Raw genomic sequence first — 14,444 nt, 5'->3', positions numbered from 1 at the left:
TCCATTTAACAGGTTTTATAATGGTACTTATAGGTAAAAATAGTGTCATGCAAATTGACATTACAGAAGGAAATTTTGACCAGTTGTCACAAAGTATTGCCAGGCTATTTAGGTAGATTACAAGAAAATTCACAATCTCAATTTGAAAGGCATTATGCACCACTGATCTATGTGAAGGCTTGACAGGCATTGTAAACAAGAGCAATGGCTGGAATTGACAACTGCCTGTAATTTGCTAGTTGTGTAGTGTTAATCACACTGAAATTTGTAATATCAAATTATGGTGTGCAAACTTTTCCAACACTGTCTTAGAATATGGAAAAATTCCCAAACATTGTTTGCTGAGTCCCACTTTATGGAATGCTGTCCATGATTAATTAATAAGTGTACAACTATTTTGGGTGGTGCTGACAACACCAACATTTGTTGCCCATCCCTAATTGTTCTTGAATAGACCTTACTGATTCATTTCAAAGTCAACCACATTGTTGTTGGTCTGAAATACATGACCAGGTAAGGACGGCACATTTCCTTCCTTAAAGGGCATCAGTGAGCGAGATGGGTTTTTACAACAATAGATGATAATTTCAAAGTCACCGTTACTAAGACTCATTTTATATTCCAGATTTATTAACTGAATTTGAGTTTCAGCTACCATGATGGGATGTGAATCCATGCGCCCAGATTATTAGCCTAGGTAGCTGGATTACTAGTCTAGTGACATTACCACTATGCCACTGTCTCCCCTGTTCACTACACCAGTCAAAGTTAACACCATATTTCAGCAGTTTTATCACTTTAGCTGTTTAATATCCGTTCCCTTACACTTCTGGGTCCTAATATCAAATTAAATCTTATCAGCAGGACTTAATGGTTGGGAGATTTCTTGCATCATCTTCTGTGTCCATGACATTATATTGTCCAAAATGAAATGCGAATCCTTCTTGCATGAGTAAATTGGGCTGCGCTTCTGGTGAAACAATAACAGCAAGGCTTGAGCAGACCCAAGGTTACTATAATGGTGCAAGCAGCTGCACTTAAAGGTAAATCTCTGGACCTCTCTTCGTTTCAGGTTGATGACGTGTGCAAAGTACAGAATGAACAATCTGCAGCAGGCACAACTGGAGTAGATTGTCGGGGGAGGGGAGGCCACATTTCATAAGAAACAATGAGTAATGAATGACTGCATTGTAGGAGGAGGGAGTATGTCAAATATCCATGCGCACAGATGTCATTTATTTCTCAATTTAAGGGGACACCAAATAAACAGCAATACAAAATCTAAGCATGGCAAACAACCTTTTCAGAAAGGTGCCACGCAATGAAGTAAAAGGAAAGGTGAAGATTCCTTTTTGCAAGAAAGCGGCTAGTTATTTACTCCCCTCTAAATGTAAGGGGGATCTAAGGGCTTCGATAATGCAGAAACAGGAACTGACATATCCTGCAGAACTCAAGTCAAAAAACTTTTTTTAAATGGAGTCTTGAAGCAGAATTTGGGGAGATGGATGAGGCTGCTTGCAGCTATCTATTTCTCTATGGCAGTGGGAACCCTGTAGCTCAAGAGCACTTCTAAGAACTTCAAAAAGGTACTTGACCCGACATATAGTTGATTATACTTTTTCACTTTTAATTTCAGCGGGAGTGGCATTTCATAGTAGGTAAAACAAAATTATATATGGAAAAGTCACTTACCACCCCGAGCACACACTGCACGTGCTGCACTGATGCCACAGGAACAAATACACAGCAATAGCAATAAGATGCTGAAGCCTCATCACCTTGGGAACCACCATCAGTGTTATTCTGTAACTAAAACAAGTTCAATAAAGTTCTAAACTGTAAAAATTAGATTATTTAAGTTCTCCGATCGCACCTCACAATAAAATGTAACCCAAGTATCCAACCAAAAATGTTTGAAATCTCCCACTACGTCATTTGAAGGACTGCAAATTCATGCATTTTATCTGGTTCTCTATCCTACAAAATAAAGGGAATGCTTTGGAGCAAGTTACTGTGGAGCAGAATAAACTCCATTTGTACTATGCCTTTTATAACATCAGGGCATTTGAAAGCACTTCAAAGCTAATAAAGTATTTTTGAAATAGTTACTGTTATAGGATAAATATGGCAACCAGTTTGTCCACAGCAACAATTCACAAATAAGATGGCAACAGGTTGTCTGTTTTGGTGATGTTACTTGAGAGATAATTGTTGACCGAGACACTGGAAGAACTCTGTTGCTCCCCTTTAAATGGTACCACATGCAGACAGGGTCTCAGTTTAACATCACATCTGAAATATGGCAGGTCAAACAGTATAGCATTTCCTCAGAGCTGCTCTAATGTCAACCTGGATAGTGAGCTCAAAGCTCCAGGATGGGACTTCACCTCACAATCTTCTGATCCATGTGGACACTTTCAGCACTAAAAGTGATTTCTAATTCTTCACAATTTTGAGTGCCCTAATGCTCAACAGTGCAGAGAAGAATTAAACTGTACAAAAGGTATCCGAATATCAACTTTTATGTGGCACTCTGTTGCTGACTCCTGCTCAAATTGCCAAGTCTGCTTGAAGCCACTGGAGAGGACAGATAAAAGTTATAAATGCCTGAGGAAATCTGAAATTCAACAAATATGAAATTACTTTCACGCCAGCGAGCAACAATTGTTTAGCAACAATTGCAAACTTTCTACATCTATGAAAACCCAATTACATCTCATTCAACAAGATTTGATTTTTTCAAAGGTTTTTTTTACAGCAAGACAGACAGCATAACAGTGGAAGAAGCTCTTATCAGTTCAATGATCTATAAGCAAGTGCATACGGTGGGGGAGGGGGCTTAATGTTGTTATTAATATAGGAAAAATGTGGAATCACTGACAGCAACTTCTGGGTTTACACATTAACATGCAGACTCCAAAATTTGCTGTCAGTTTCAGAGAAGTAATAAAAATGACTGCTAACTGTTTTGCTGTCATTACTACTGCAAAGTGAGATCTAGTATCTCTCTGAAATCTTGCCTTTGAAATACATGAAGCAGATCGATGTTGTTATACTTACCACGATGGATATGCGCTAAAAACTGGCCAGAAAAAGTTTGGGCTTGTCCATTCCAGTTAAGTTAAATTTTAACAATATGTTAAGAATCAATTACTGACAATCTATCTTTCTAGAACTGAACATACGTGTTACAAACAAGCGGTCACATTCTTTCATATTTTAAAAGTGTAAATAAATTGATAAACATCTGGAGGGTAGCAGACACCAGCAGAGGCTTCCTGTTGGGTGCCCAGGCCTCAGTATGTCTCCCAGCCCAAGATTTGTGATTTCAATATTTAAATTTGATTTTGCAGCCAATTAGCAGGCCTGGGATTGAATTCTCCAGGCCCTCTAGCGACTCCCTTCCTTGCCAGGAGTGGTTCCCCACTAATGAGGAGCAATCAGCTGTCCCCACTGGAGGGAAGAGAGGCCATTAAGGCCCCCGCGGGAAGGTAAGGGGGCTGCCCCTTGGGCAGTACCAGTCTGGCCCCTGGCACAGCACAAAGGGCAAATGCTTGACATCATGGGCCGTTCCCTATAGGGGACTGATTGGTTGGGGTGAGGTCCTGCAGCCACTCTCGGAGCTGGCCACGTGGCGGGGTCTGGGGGGAAATAGGCCCAACCCACAGATTTTCAAAATGAATGTGCTAGGCACTCTGCAGTGCTCAGAATCTCAGAGATTCAATCTGAAAATCATGCTTAAAAACCCAGCAGGAGTTACTCCTGTTTTTCCGCAAGTTGGGAACCTTTTTTTTGGGAGAATCCTGGGCTTTGTCTTTTGTCTTAATTCAATCTTTCTATCCCTCTCTATTTGCTTTCTGTACTTGATGGGCATTGAATTAACTATTCTAACTGACACTTTCTGAAGTAGTTATACAGTACTCACTAATAAATCTCCTAATATGATTGGTTAAGAAGAATCATAGTTGTTTGCTCTGCTCAGAGGTCACAGATCTCCTGTAGACCAGCACCACCACAAAATGGACTTTTGACCACTCCAAGTTCCAGCACAAAAGCCCACTTGGGCAAGTGCACATCAAAATCATTTTTATACTTGTGTTTAAATCCCCTCATGACAGAAAGATGACAGTACCAAACTAAATTCAAGAAAACTTGCAAAAAAACTGTCTCAGTGTTCCCAATCTTTATGTGGGCTTCATTAGCTCCTGTCAGGTTCTTTGCCCACCATACAAGTATATTTAGGTATACACAGAACATAGAAAACTAGAGCATAAACAGGCCCTTCGGCCCACAAGTCACGCTGATCATATCCCTACCTACTAGGCCTATCTATAACCCTCAATCCCATTAAATTCCATGTACTCATCCAGAAGTCTCTTAAAAGACCCCAACGGGTTTGCCTCCAACACCACCAACGGCAGCCGATTCCACTCACCCGCCAACCTCCGAGTGAAAAACTTACCCCTGACATCTCCAAAACTGGTACATTGACTTTCTACAGAATAAAGAGTGGCATGCTATGCAGATAGAATACATATGCAGATAGAATACATAAGGATATTTTGGCCTTGGAGGGAGTGCAGAGGAGGTTTACTAGGCTGATACCGGAGTTGAGGGGGTTGAGCTATGAGGAGAGGCTGAATAAACTAGGCTTGTACTCGTTAGAGTTTAGAAGAATGAGGGGAGATCTCATTGAGACGTATAAGATGATGAATGGGATGGATAGGATAGAGGTGGAAAGACTCTTCCCGCTCAAAAAAGACAGTAGGACTAGGGGGCACAGCCTCAAGATAAAGGGGGGGCGGTTCAGAACGGAGTTGAGGAGGAACTTCTTCACTCAAAGGGTGGTGAATCTCTGGAATTCTCTGCCCGTTGAAGTGGTGGAGGCTGCCTCGCTAAATATTTTTAAGAAGCGGGTTGATGGGTTTTTGATAAGAGAGGGGATTAAGGGTTATGGGGAGAGGGCGGGAAAGTGGAACTGAGCCACGACAGATCAGCCATGATCTTATTGAATGGCGGGGCAGGCTCGAAGGGCCAGATGGCCTACTCCTGCTCCTATTTCTTATGTTCTTATGTTCTTATGTTATGTTCTTATGCCTGTTTGAACATTTGTAACATAAATGGCATTAACACGTCAAGATCCTAGCTAGTCACTGACAATTACTGTTTTTTGTCTTAGACAGGACAGATGCAGTTACATTTCTAGAATACTATTTATTTGTCTTATAACGGAAGTAAATTAAGAAAACACTCCCATTGAAGTTGAGGCTGCCAGTGAGATCATGCCCTATTTACAGTGGTCAAAACACCACTAATTACTGAAATCAAACAATGAATGAACCAAGGAAGAAGATGCTATCAAAGTAATAGCCAACAACATAAGGTGTGGGGGAATTGCAAAGCAACAGGGAAAAGGCAGTGGAGTGCCAACTGATGAATTGCTCTTGCAGAGAGCCAGCACAGACATGGCAGGCTGAATGGCCTTCTGCTGCCCTGATACTATGCTTTGGTTATCAGGTTCTTGAGACTGCTGGTGTGCATAATCTTTAAATTTCAGTTAACAGTACAAGTCCTGAAAAAGAACGGATTCAAATTAAATATTAAATTGCACAATCTGTTGTGCAGTTACATGTTTGGGAGAAGTAAATGTTGTGCAAATCAACTATGGCGCAAGAATGGTACTGTAGAGAAAAATAGGATATATCATACAAGGAAACGTTAAGGTGATTATGTAAAAGGAACAATTTGTGTTTAAAGAATCATTAAAAACTGGCATTTCTACTTTGATTACGATAAGGAGCCAATGAAATTGTCTTACTGTGATCATTGTAAATGCGCGAATGAGTGAAAAATTACAGATCAGAGGTATTTCTTGCCGGATTATTTATCTTGCATTAACAGTACAGTTGAGATTTTCTCTTTTGCGCACATGTAATGTTACCGCAATCCGCCAAAAGTGTGCGAGACACTTCTCGCAATGTTCTTAGATGACAACAATCTTTGAAAAGTACTTTTGTCGCTTTTCATTTCTTTTTATGGACACTTTATAAAGACAATTAAAAAGTTTTACAGGTATGCCATCACCCTATGTTGCCTGCTAACTAACGTTTAAGCATCACTGCAAGTCAACAGAACAAACCTGAATCGTTGCAGTGGGGGAGACCCAAATCAACCATATGGCAAGTGATGTTTCTCCCCAAACTAAACCTGGAGAGGGGGCAGAGGAGGAACAGTGAACTTATTGATCGCACCCAGAGAAACAACGCACCAGTCCGATAGATAACTCACCTTCTCAGAGGTAAAGACTTAGACAGAGAGACTGCCAGCCGGTCACAAAGAGAAGTCCATCTGCAGCCCAGCCAGTAATGCTGGATGCCGATGCGGGGGGGCACGCCCACTGCACCCTGGGATATGGAGTTCCGTCCGCCTCCTCCCGCCCACCGCCAGCCAGGGCCGCCGAGAGGACGGAGAACAACATCACCCAGACTGCCCCGCGGTACCCCGCACATGCGCAAGGCCCGCGCCGCTTCAAGTCAATCTAGGCCTCGGGCCCCTGGCGCCTTGGTGCACGCGCTTACTCATCACTCACAACAGAGAGAGATAGATATTTCTCTTTATCTATACATACATAAAAGGTAGCTTTTTTAAACTTATTTGTATATAGGTAAAGAGAAAAGTAAAAAATAATCTTTTATATAATTGAGGATGAAGTTGAGCCGTCGGCAGGATGTGGGGATTTGAGTTGGCAGAGGCCATGGGCTGCGCTGACAGGGGGGACGGGAGGGAGGATTGAGGGGGACGGGGGGGGGGGGGGGTGAGGAGGAGGAGAGGGGGGGACGGGGGGGGTGTGGGGAGGAGGAGGGGGGTATGTGGGGTGGGGGGGGGAGGAGCGGGGGTGTGGGGAGGAGGGGGGGAGGATTTTGGCCCTGGAGGGAGTGCAGAGGAGGTTTACTAGGCTGATACCGGAGTTGAGGGGGTTGAGCTATGAGGAGAGGCTGAATAAATTAGGCCTGTACTCGTTAGAGTTTCGAAGAATGAGGGGAGATCTCATTGAGACGTATAAGATGATGAATGGGGTGGATAGGATAGAGGTGGAGAGACTCTTCCCACTCAAAAAAGACAGTAGGACTAGGGGGCACAGCCTCAAGATAAAAGGGGGACGGTTTAGAACAGAGTTGAGGAGGAACTTCTTCACTCAAAGGGTGGTGAATCTCTGGAATTCTCTGCCCGTTGAAGTGGTGGAGGCTGCCTCGCTAAATATTTTTAAGACGCGGGTTGATGGGTTTTTGATGAGAGAGGGGATTAAGGGTTATGGGGAGAGGGCGGGAATGTGGAACTGAGCCACGACAGATCAGCCATGATCTTATTGAATGGCGGGGCAGGCTCGAAGGGCTAGATGGCCTACTCCTGCTCCTATTTCTCATGTTCTTATGTTCTTGTGTGGGGGGGGGAGGTGTGTGGGGAGGAGGAGAGTGGGGGACGGGGGGGGGTGGTGTGTGGGGAGGAGGAGAGTGGGGGACGGGGGGGGGGGTGGTGTGTGGGGAGGAGGAGAGTGGGGGACGGGGGGGGTGGTGTGTGGGGAGGAGGAGAGTGGGGGACGGGGGGGTGGTGTGTGGGGAGGAGGAGAGTGGGGGACGGGGGGGTGGTGTGTGGGGAGGAGGAGAGTGGGGGACGGGGGGGGTGGTGTGTGGGGAGGAGGAGAGTGGGGGACGGGGGGGTGGTGTGTGGGGAGGAGGAGAGTGGGGGACGGGGGGGTGGTGTGTGGGGAGGAGGAGAGTGGGGGACGGGGGGGGTGGTGTGGGGAGGAGGAGAGTGGGGGACGGGGGGGTGGTGTGTGGGGAGGAGGAGAGTGGGGGACGGGGGGGTGGTGTGTGGGGAGGAGGAGAGTGGGGGACGGGGGGGTGGTGTGTGGGGAGGAGGAGAGTGGGGGACGGGGGGGTGGTGTGTGGGGAGGAGGAGAGTGGGGGACGGGGGGGTGGTGTGTGGGGAGGAGGAGAGTGGGGGACGGGGGGGTGGTGTGTGGGGAGGAGGAGAGTGGGGGACGGGGGGGGTGGTGTGTGGGAGGAGGAGAGTGGGGGACGGGGGGGTGGTGTGTGGGGAGGAGGAGAGTGGGGGACGGGGGGGGTGGTGTGTGGGGAGGAGGAGAGTGGGGGACGGGGGGGTGGTGTGTGGGGAGGAGGAGAGTGGGGGACGGGGAGGAGGAGGGGGTGTGGGGAGGAGAGTGGGGACGGGGAGGAGGAGGGGGGTGTGGGGAGGAGGAGGGGGGTGTGGGGAGGAGGAGGGGGGTGTGGGGAGGAGGAGGGGGGTGTGGGGAGGAGGGGGGTGTGGGGAGGAGAGGGGGTACGGGGGGTGTGGGGAGGAGAGGGGGTACGGGGGGTGTGGGGAGGAGGGGGGTACGGGGGGTGTGGGGAGGAGGGGGGGTACGGGGGGTGTGGGGAGGAGGAGGGGGGTTATGGGGGTGTGTGTGGGGAGGAGGGACGGGGGGTGTGGGGAGGAGGGACGGGGGGTGGGGGAGGAGGGACGGGGGGTGTGGGGAGGAGGGACGGGGGTGGGGGAGGGGGGGAGGTGTGGGGAGGGGGGGACGGGGGTGGGGGGTGTGGGGAGGGGGGGACGGGGTGTGGGGAGGGGGGGACGGGGTGGGGGGTGTGGGGAGGGGGGGAGGTGTGGGGTGGGGGGTGTGGGGAGGTGGGGACGGGGGTGGGGGGTGTGGGGAGGGGGGGACGGGGGTGGGAGGTGTGGGGAGGGGGGGACGGGGGTGGGAGGTGTGGGGAGGGGGGACGGGGGTGGGAGATGTGGGGAGGGGGGGACGGGGGTGGGAGGTGTGGGGAGGGGGGGACGGGGGTGGGGGGTGTGGGAGGGGGGACGGGGGTGTGGGGAGGAGGAGAGTGGGGGACGGGGGGGTGGTGTGTGGGGAGGGGGGGGACGGGGTGTGGGGAGGGGGGGACGGGGTGGGGGGTGTGGGGAGGGGGGGAGGTGTGGGGAGGTGGGGACGGGGGTGGGGGTGTGGGGAGGGGGGGACGGGGGTGGGAGGTGTGGGGAGGGGGGGACGGGGGTGGGAGGTGTGGGAGGGGGGGACGGGGGTGGGAGATGTGGGGAGGGGGGGACGGGGGTGGGAGGTGTGGGGAGGGGGGGACGGGGGTGGGAGGTGTGGGGAGGGGGGACGGGGGTGGGGGGTGTGGGAGGGGGGACGGGGGTGTGGGGAGGAGGAGAGTGGGGACGGGGGGTGGTGTGTGGGGAGGAGGAGAGTGGGGGACGGGGGGTGGTGTGTGGGGAGGAGGAGAGTGGGGGACGGGGAGGAGGAGAGTGGGGGACGGGGAGGAGGAGGGGGGGTACGGGAGGTGTGTGTGGGGAGGAGGAGGGGGGTGTGGGGAGGAGGAGGGGGGTGTGGGGAGGAGGAGGGGGGTGTGGGGAGGAGGAGGGGGGTGTGGGGAGGGAGGGGGGTGTGGGGAGGAGGAGGGGGGTGTGGGGAGGAGGAGGGGGGTGTGGGGAGGAGGAGGGGGTGTGGGGAGGAGGGGGGGTACGGGGGGTGTGGGGAGGAGGGGGGGTACGGGGGGTGTGGGGAGGGGAGGGGGTACGGGGGGTGTGGGGAGGAGGGGGGGTACGGGGGGTGTGGGGAGGAGGGGGGGTACGGGGGGTGTGGGGAGGAGGGGGGGGGGTTATGGGGGTGTGTGTGGGGAGGGGGGGTACTGGGGGGTGTGGGGAGGAGGGACGGGGGGTGTGGGAGGAGGGACGGGGGGTGTGGGGAGGAGGGACGGGGGTGTGGGGAGGAGGGACGGGGGGTGTGGGGAGGAGGGACGGGGGGTGTGGGGAGGGGAGGTGTGGGGGGGGGAGGGGGGGTGTGGGGAGGGGGGGAGGTGTGGGGAGGGGAGGTGTGGGGAGGGGGGGTGTGGGGAGGGGGTGTGGGGAGGGGGGGACGGGGTGTGGGGAGGGGGGGACGGGGTGGGGGGTGTGGGGAGGGGGGGAGGTGTGGGGAGGGGGGGACGGGGTGGGGGGTGTGGGGAGGGGGGGAGGTGTGGGGAGGGGGGGACGGGGTGGGGGGTGTGGGGAGGGGGGAGGTGTGGGGAGGGGGGGACGGGGGTGGGGAGGGGGGGGACGGGGGTGGGGGGGAGGTGTGGGGAGGGGGGGACGGGGGTGGGGGGGAGGTGTGGGGAGGGGGGGACGGGGGTGGGGGGTGTGGGGAGGTGGTGGGGAGGGGGGGACGGGGTGGGAGGTGTGGGGAGGGGGGGACGGGGGTGGGGGGTGTGGGGAGGTGTGGGGAGGGGGGACGGGGGTGGGAGGTGTGGGGAGGGGGGACGGGGGTGGGGGGTGTGGGGAGGGGGGACGGGGGTGGGAGGTGTGGGGAGGGGGGGACGGGGGTGTGGGGAGGGGGGACGGGGGTGTGGGGAGGGGGGGACGGGGGTGTGGGGAGGGAGGGACGGGGGTGGGGGGAGGGAGGGACGGGGGTGGGGGGTGTGGGGAGGGAGGGACGGGGGTGGGGGTGTGGGGAGGGAGGGACGGGGGTGGGGGGTGTGGGGAGGGGGGGACGGGGGTGGGGGGAGGGGGGGTGTGGGGAGGGGGGGACGGGGGTGGGGGAGTGGGGGGAGGGGGGGTGTGGGGAGGGGGGGACGGGGGTGGGGGTGTGGGGAGGGGGGGACGGGGGTGGGGGGGTGTGGGGAGGGGGGGACGGGGGTGGGGGGTGTGGGGAGGGGGGGACGGGGGTGGGGGGTGTGGGGAGGGGGGGACGGGGGTGCGGGGAGGGGGGAGGGGAGGGGGGGGCGAGGAGGAGGGGGGGCGGGGACGAGGAGGGGGGGAGGGGAGGAGGGGGGGTGAGGAGGGGGGGTCGAGGGGGGGAGGGGGGTCGAGGGGGGGAGGGGGGGAGGGGGGTCGAGGAGGGGGGAGGGGGGGTCGAAGGGGGGAGGGGGGGGGGAGGGGGGAGGGGGGAGGGGGAGGGGGGGTCGAGGAGGGGAGGGGGAGGCGGGAGGGGGAGGGGGGTCGAGGAGGGGAGGGGGGAGGGGGGGTCGAGGAGGGGAGGGGGGAGGGGGGGTCGAGGAGGGGAGGGGGGAGGGGAGGGGGAGGGGGGGTCGAGGAGGGGAGGGGGGAGGGGAGGGGGAGGGGGGGTCGAGGAGGGGAGGGGGGAGGGGAGGGGGAGGGGGGGTCGAGGAGGGGGGGGGGAGGCGGGAGGGGGAGGGGGGATCGAGGAGGGGAGGGGGGAGGGGAGGGGGGGTCGAGGAGGGGAGGGGGGAGGGGAGGGGGAGGGGGGGTCGAGGAGGGGGGAGGGGGAGGGGGGGTCGGGGAGGGGGGGTCGAGGAGGGGAGGGGAGGGGAGGGGGGGAGGGGAGGGGGAGGGGGGGTCGAGGAGGGGAGGGGGGAGGGGGAGGGGGGGTCGGGGAGGGGGGTCGAGGAGGGGAGGGGGAGGGGGGGTCGAGGGGGGAGGGGGGAGGGGAGGGGGGAGGGGGGGTCGGGGAGGGGGGAGGGGAGGGGGGAGGGGGGGTCGGGGAGGGGGGAGGGAGGGGGGAGGGGGGGTCGAGGAGGGGGGGGGAGGGGGAGAGGAGGGGGGGGAGGGGGAGGGGAGGGGGAGAGGAGGGGGGGAGGGGAGGGGAGGGGAGGGGAGGTGAGGGGGAGGGGAGGGGGGGTCGAGGAGGGGAGGGGGCAAGGGGAGGGGGAGGGGAGGGGGGCAAGGGGAGGGGGAGGGGAGGGGGGCGAGGAGGAGGGGGGAGGGGGGCGAGGAGGAGGGGGGAGGGGGGGCGAGGGGGAGGGGGGGGGCGAGGGGGGGCGAGGAGGAGGGGGAGGGGGGGCGAGGAGGAGGGGGGAGGAGGGGGGAGGGGGGGCGAGGAGGAGGGGGGAGGGGGGGCGAGGGGGAGGGGGGGGCGAGGAGGGGAGGGCAGGGAGGGGCGGGGGGAGGGGAGGGGAGGGGGGAGGGGACGGGGGGCAAGGAGCGAGGGGAGGGGGGAGGGGAGGGGGGGCGAGGAGCGAAGGGGAGGGGGGAGGGAGGGGGGCGAGGAGCGAAGGGGAGGGGGTCGGGGAGGGGGGAGGGGGGGTCGAGGGGAGGGGGGAGGGGAGGGGAGGGGGGGTCGGGGAGGGGGGAGGGGGGTCGGGGAGGGGGGGGGGGTCGGGGAGGGGGGAGGGGAGGGGGGGTCGAGGAGGGGGGCGGGGGGGGAGGGGAGGGGGGCGAGGAGGGGAGGGGGGAGGGCAGGGAGGAGGGGTGGGGGGCGAGGAGGGGAGTGGGGAGGGGACGGGGGGGCGAGGAGGGGAGTGGGGAGTGGGGAGGGGCGGGGGGGAGGGGCGGGGGGGCGAGGGGAGGGGGGGGCGAGGGGGAGGGGAGGGGGGGGCGAGGGGGGAGGGGGGGCGAGGGGGGAGGGGAGGGGGGGGCGAGGAGCGAAGGGGAGGGGAGGGGGGGGTGAGGGGGGAGGGGAGGGGGGCGAGGAGCGAAGGGGAGGGGAGGGGGGGGCGAGGGGGGAGGGGAGGGGGGGGCGAGGAGCGAAGGGGAGGGGAGGGGGGGCGAGGGGGGAGGGGAGGGGGGGGCGAGGAGCGAAGGGGAGGGGGGAGGGGAGGGGGGGGCGAGGGGGAGGGGAGGGGGGGGCGAGGAGCGAAGGGGAGGGGGGAGGGGAGGGGGGGCGAGGAGCGAAGGGGAGGGGGGAGGGGAGGGGGGGCGAGGAGCGAAGGGGAGGGGGGAGGGGAGGGGGGGGGCGAGGAGCGAAGGGGAGGGGGGGGCGAGGAGCGAAGGGGAGGGGGGAGGGGAGGGGGGGCGAGGAGCGAAGGGGAGGGGGGACGGGAGGGGGGGGCGAGGAGCGAAGGGGAGGGGGGAGGGGAGGGGGGCGAGGAGCGAAGGGGGGGGCGAGGAGCGAAGGGGAGGGGGGAGGGGAGGGGGGGCGAGGAGCGAAGGGGAGGGGGGGCGAGGAGCGAAGGGGAGGGGGGCGGGGAGGGGGGAGGGGAGCGAAGGGGAGGGGGGAGGGGGAGCGAAGGGGAGGGGGGTGGGGAGGGGGGTGAGGAGAGGAGGGGAGGGGGGTGGGGGGAGGAGGGGGTTGAGGGGAGGAGGGGGGTGAGGGGAGGAGGGGGGGAGGAGGGAGGGAGGGGATGGGGTGAGAAGGGGGGAGGAGGGGAGGGAGGGTGAGGAGGGACAGGGGGTGAGGAGGGGAGGGAGGGGCGACGGGGTGAGGGGGGACAGGGGGTGAGGAGGGGAGGGGGGAGGGTGCTATGGGAGGGGTATGGGGGTAGGGTGTGGGAGGAGGGGAAGGGAAGTGGAGGAGTAAAGGAGAGGATTAGAGGAAGAGCTTTCTGGAAACTGTGGCTCCTTATTGACTCAATCAAAACTCTTTATGATTCCTGTCAACCTTCTGCACTCCCAAGAGAACAAACCCAGATTCCCCTCATGACCAAAGTCTGGTAGCATTCAAGTAAATTGCTACTGCTCTCTTTCCGTCTCTCCCCAAGGCCTTAATTGGTATCTTTCCTAAAGTGTGGCATCTAGGACCAGACTGCTAGGACCTAAGCAGTCTTTCATAAGGATTTAGCATAGATTTCTTGCTAGTATACTCTCTTTCTCTATCAATAAAGCCAACAGTCCCAATTTGTTTTTTTTTAAATGGTATTCTCAATTTGTACTGTCACCTTCAAGGATTTGCATACATATATATTTGCAAGTTTTGTATAATCGGCAAGATTTGGAATTATGCCTTGTAAATTCAGATGCAATCATTAATTTATATCAATCAGAAAGAAGTCTCACAACACTAGGTTAAAGTTGGAATGACGAGCTTTCAGAATGCTGCTCCTTCATCAGTTGAATGACTTGCCAGGATTTGCAAAGTCTCACAAACTGTCCTGTCTGGAGACAATACACATATCTTTAACCTGTGATTAATGCTCTCTCCACTCACATTGTCTACCTTTAAGACTTGATTAGCTGTAATGTGCTGGTTGCTACAAAATCACAAAAGTTTTCAAGCACACACAGATGGTTGAGCTTTGTGTTGGTTGTTCCACTGTGCTTTGCCAGCCCACTGGAGGAAAAGCCAGGTTAACAGAAGGCTGTTCTTTCAGGAGAAAGCAGCACTAAGGATGACAGTTGGCCTTTGAGGGTGGATGAGATGCCACCCAGCCGGGCATCGTGAACCTGGCTGAGAGGCATGGATCCACTTCCTGGGGGTATGGATGGCAGAATGGAGCTGGGGAAGTGGAGGGTGCGTGCCCGTGTACTCGAGCCTCATCCACCTGCTTTCTAGAAACTTTTTTGGACCCTCTTGCTGGTATTGTTATTTGTTAGAATTGTCAAATAAAATGCCGTAACATAAAAAAAACAGAACTTGATGAAAACGTTCAGTAGGTCAGATCTTTCATCAAAACTAAAGGTTCATTTTTGTTCTTTACCTGTTACTATCTCTAATTTTTTCTAGTTTTGGTGCAAGTTTATTGACCTTGAAATGATAATTTCTCTTTTCATAGGCGGTGCCTAACCTGCTGAATATT

General features: G+C 57.0%; 1 protein-coding gene and 1 pseudogene across 5 annotated transcripts in view; one reads left to right on the top strand and one right to left on the bottom strand.

Moving 5' to 3' along the window:
* The window catches only part of trabd (TraB domain containing), a 33,639-nt gene extending 27,241 nt beyond the window's left edge, over positions 1–6,398 (bottom strand). For 3 of the 5 annotated variants that reach the window (XM_080207387.1, XM_080207385.1, XM_080207388.1), the window contains exons 1-2: positions 6,289–6,398; positions 1,693–1,809 (exon numbers count right to left, since the gene is read on the bottom strand). The gene's annotated coding sequence lies outside the window, so the exon portion shown is untranslated. Of the gene's footprint in view, positions 1–1,692; positions 1,810–6,288 lie in introns of those variants that run through there. The other 2 variants (XM_080207386.1, XM_080207390.1) reach the window with 2 other exon arrangements.
* On the top strand, positions 1,019–14,034 carry LOC145355609 (small ribosomal subunit protein eS27-like pseudogene; annotated as a pseudogene).
* Positions 14,035–14,444: the final 410 nt, after the last annotated feature.

Source organism: Carcharhinus amblyrhynchos, chromosome 19 (genome assembly GCF_965287045.1).
Source record: "Carcharhinus amblyrhynchos chromosome 19, sCarAmb.v2.hapA, whole genome shotgun sequence".
NCBI lineage: Eukaryota > Metazoa > Chordata > Chondrichthyes > Carcharhiniformes > Carcharhinidae > Carcharhinus > Carcharhinus amblyrhynchos.
Note: the sequence above shows the minus strand (reverse complement) of the source record. Positions and strands in the feature narration are given on the sequence as shown.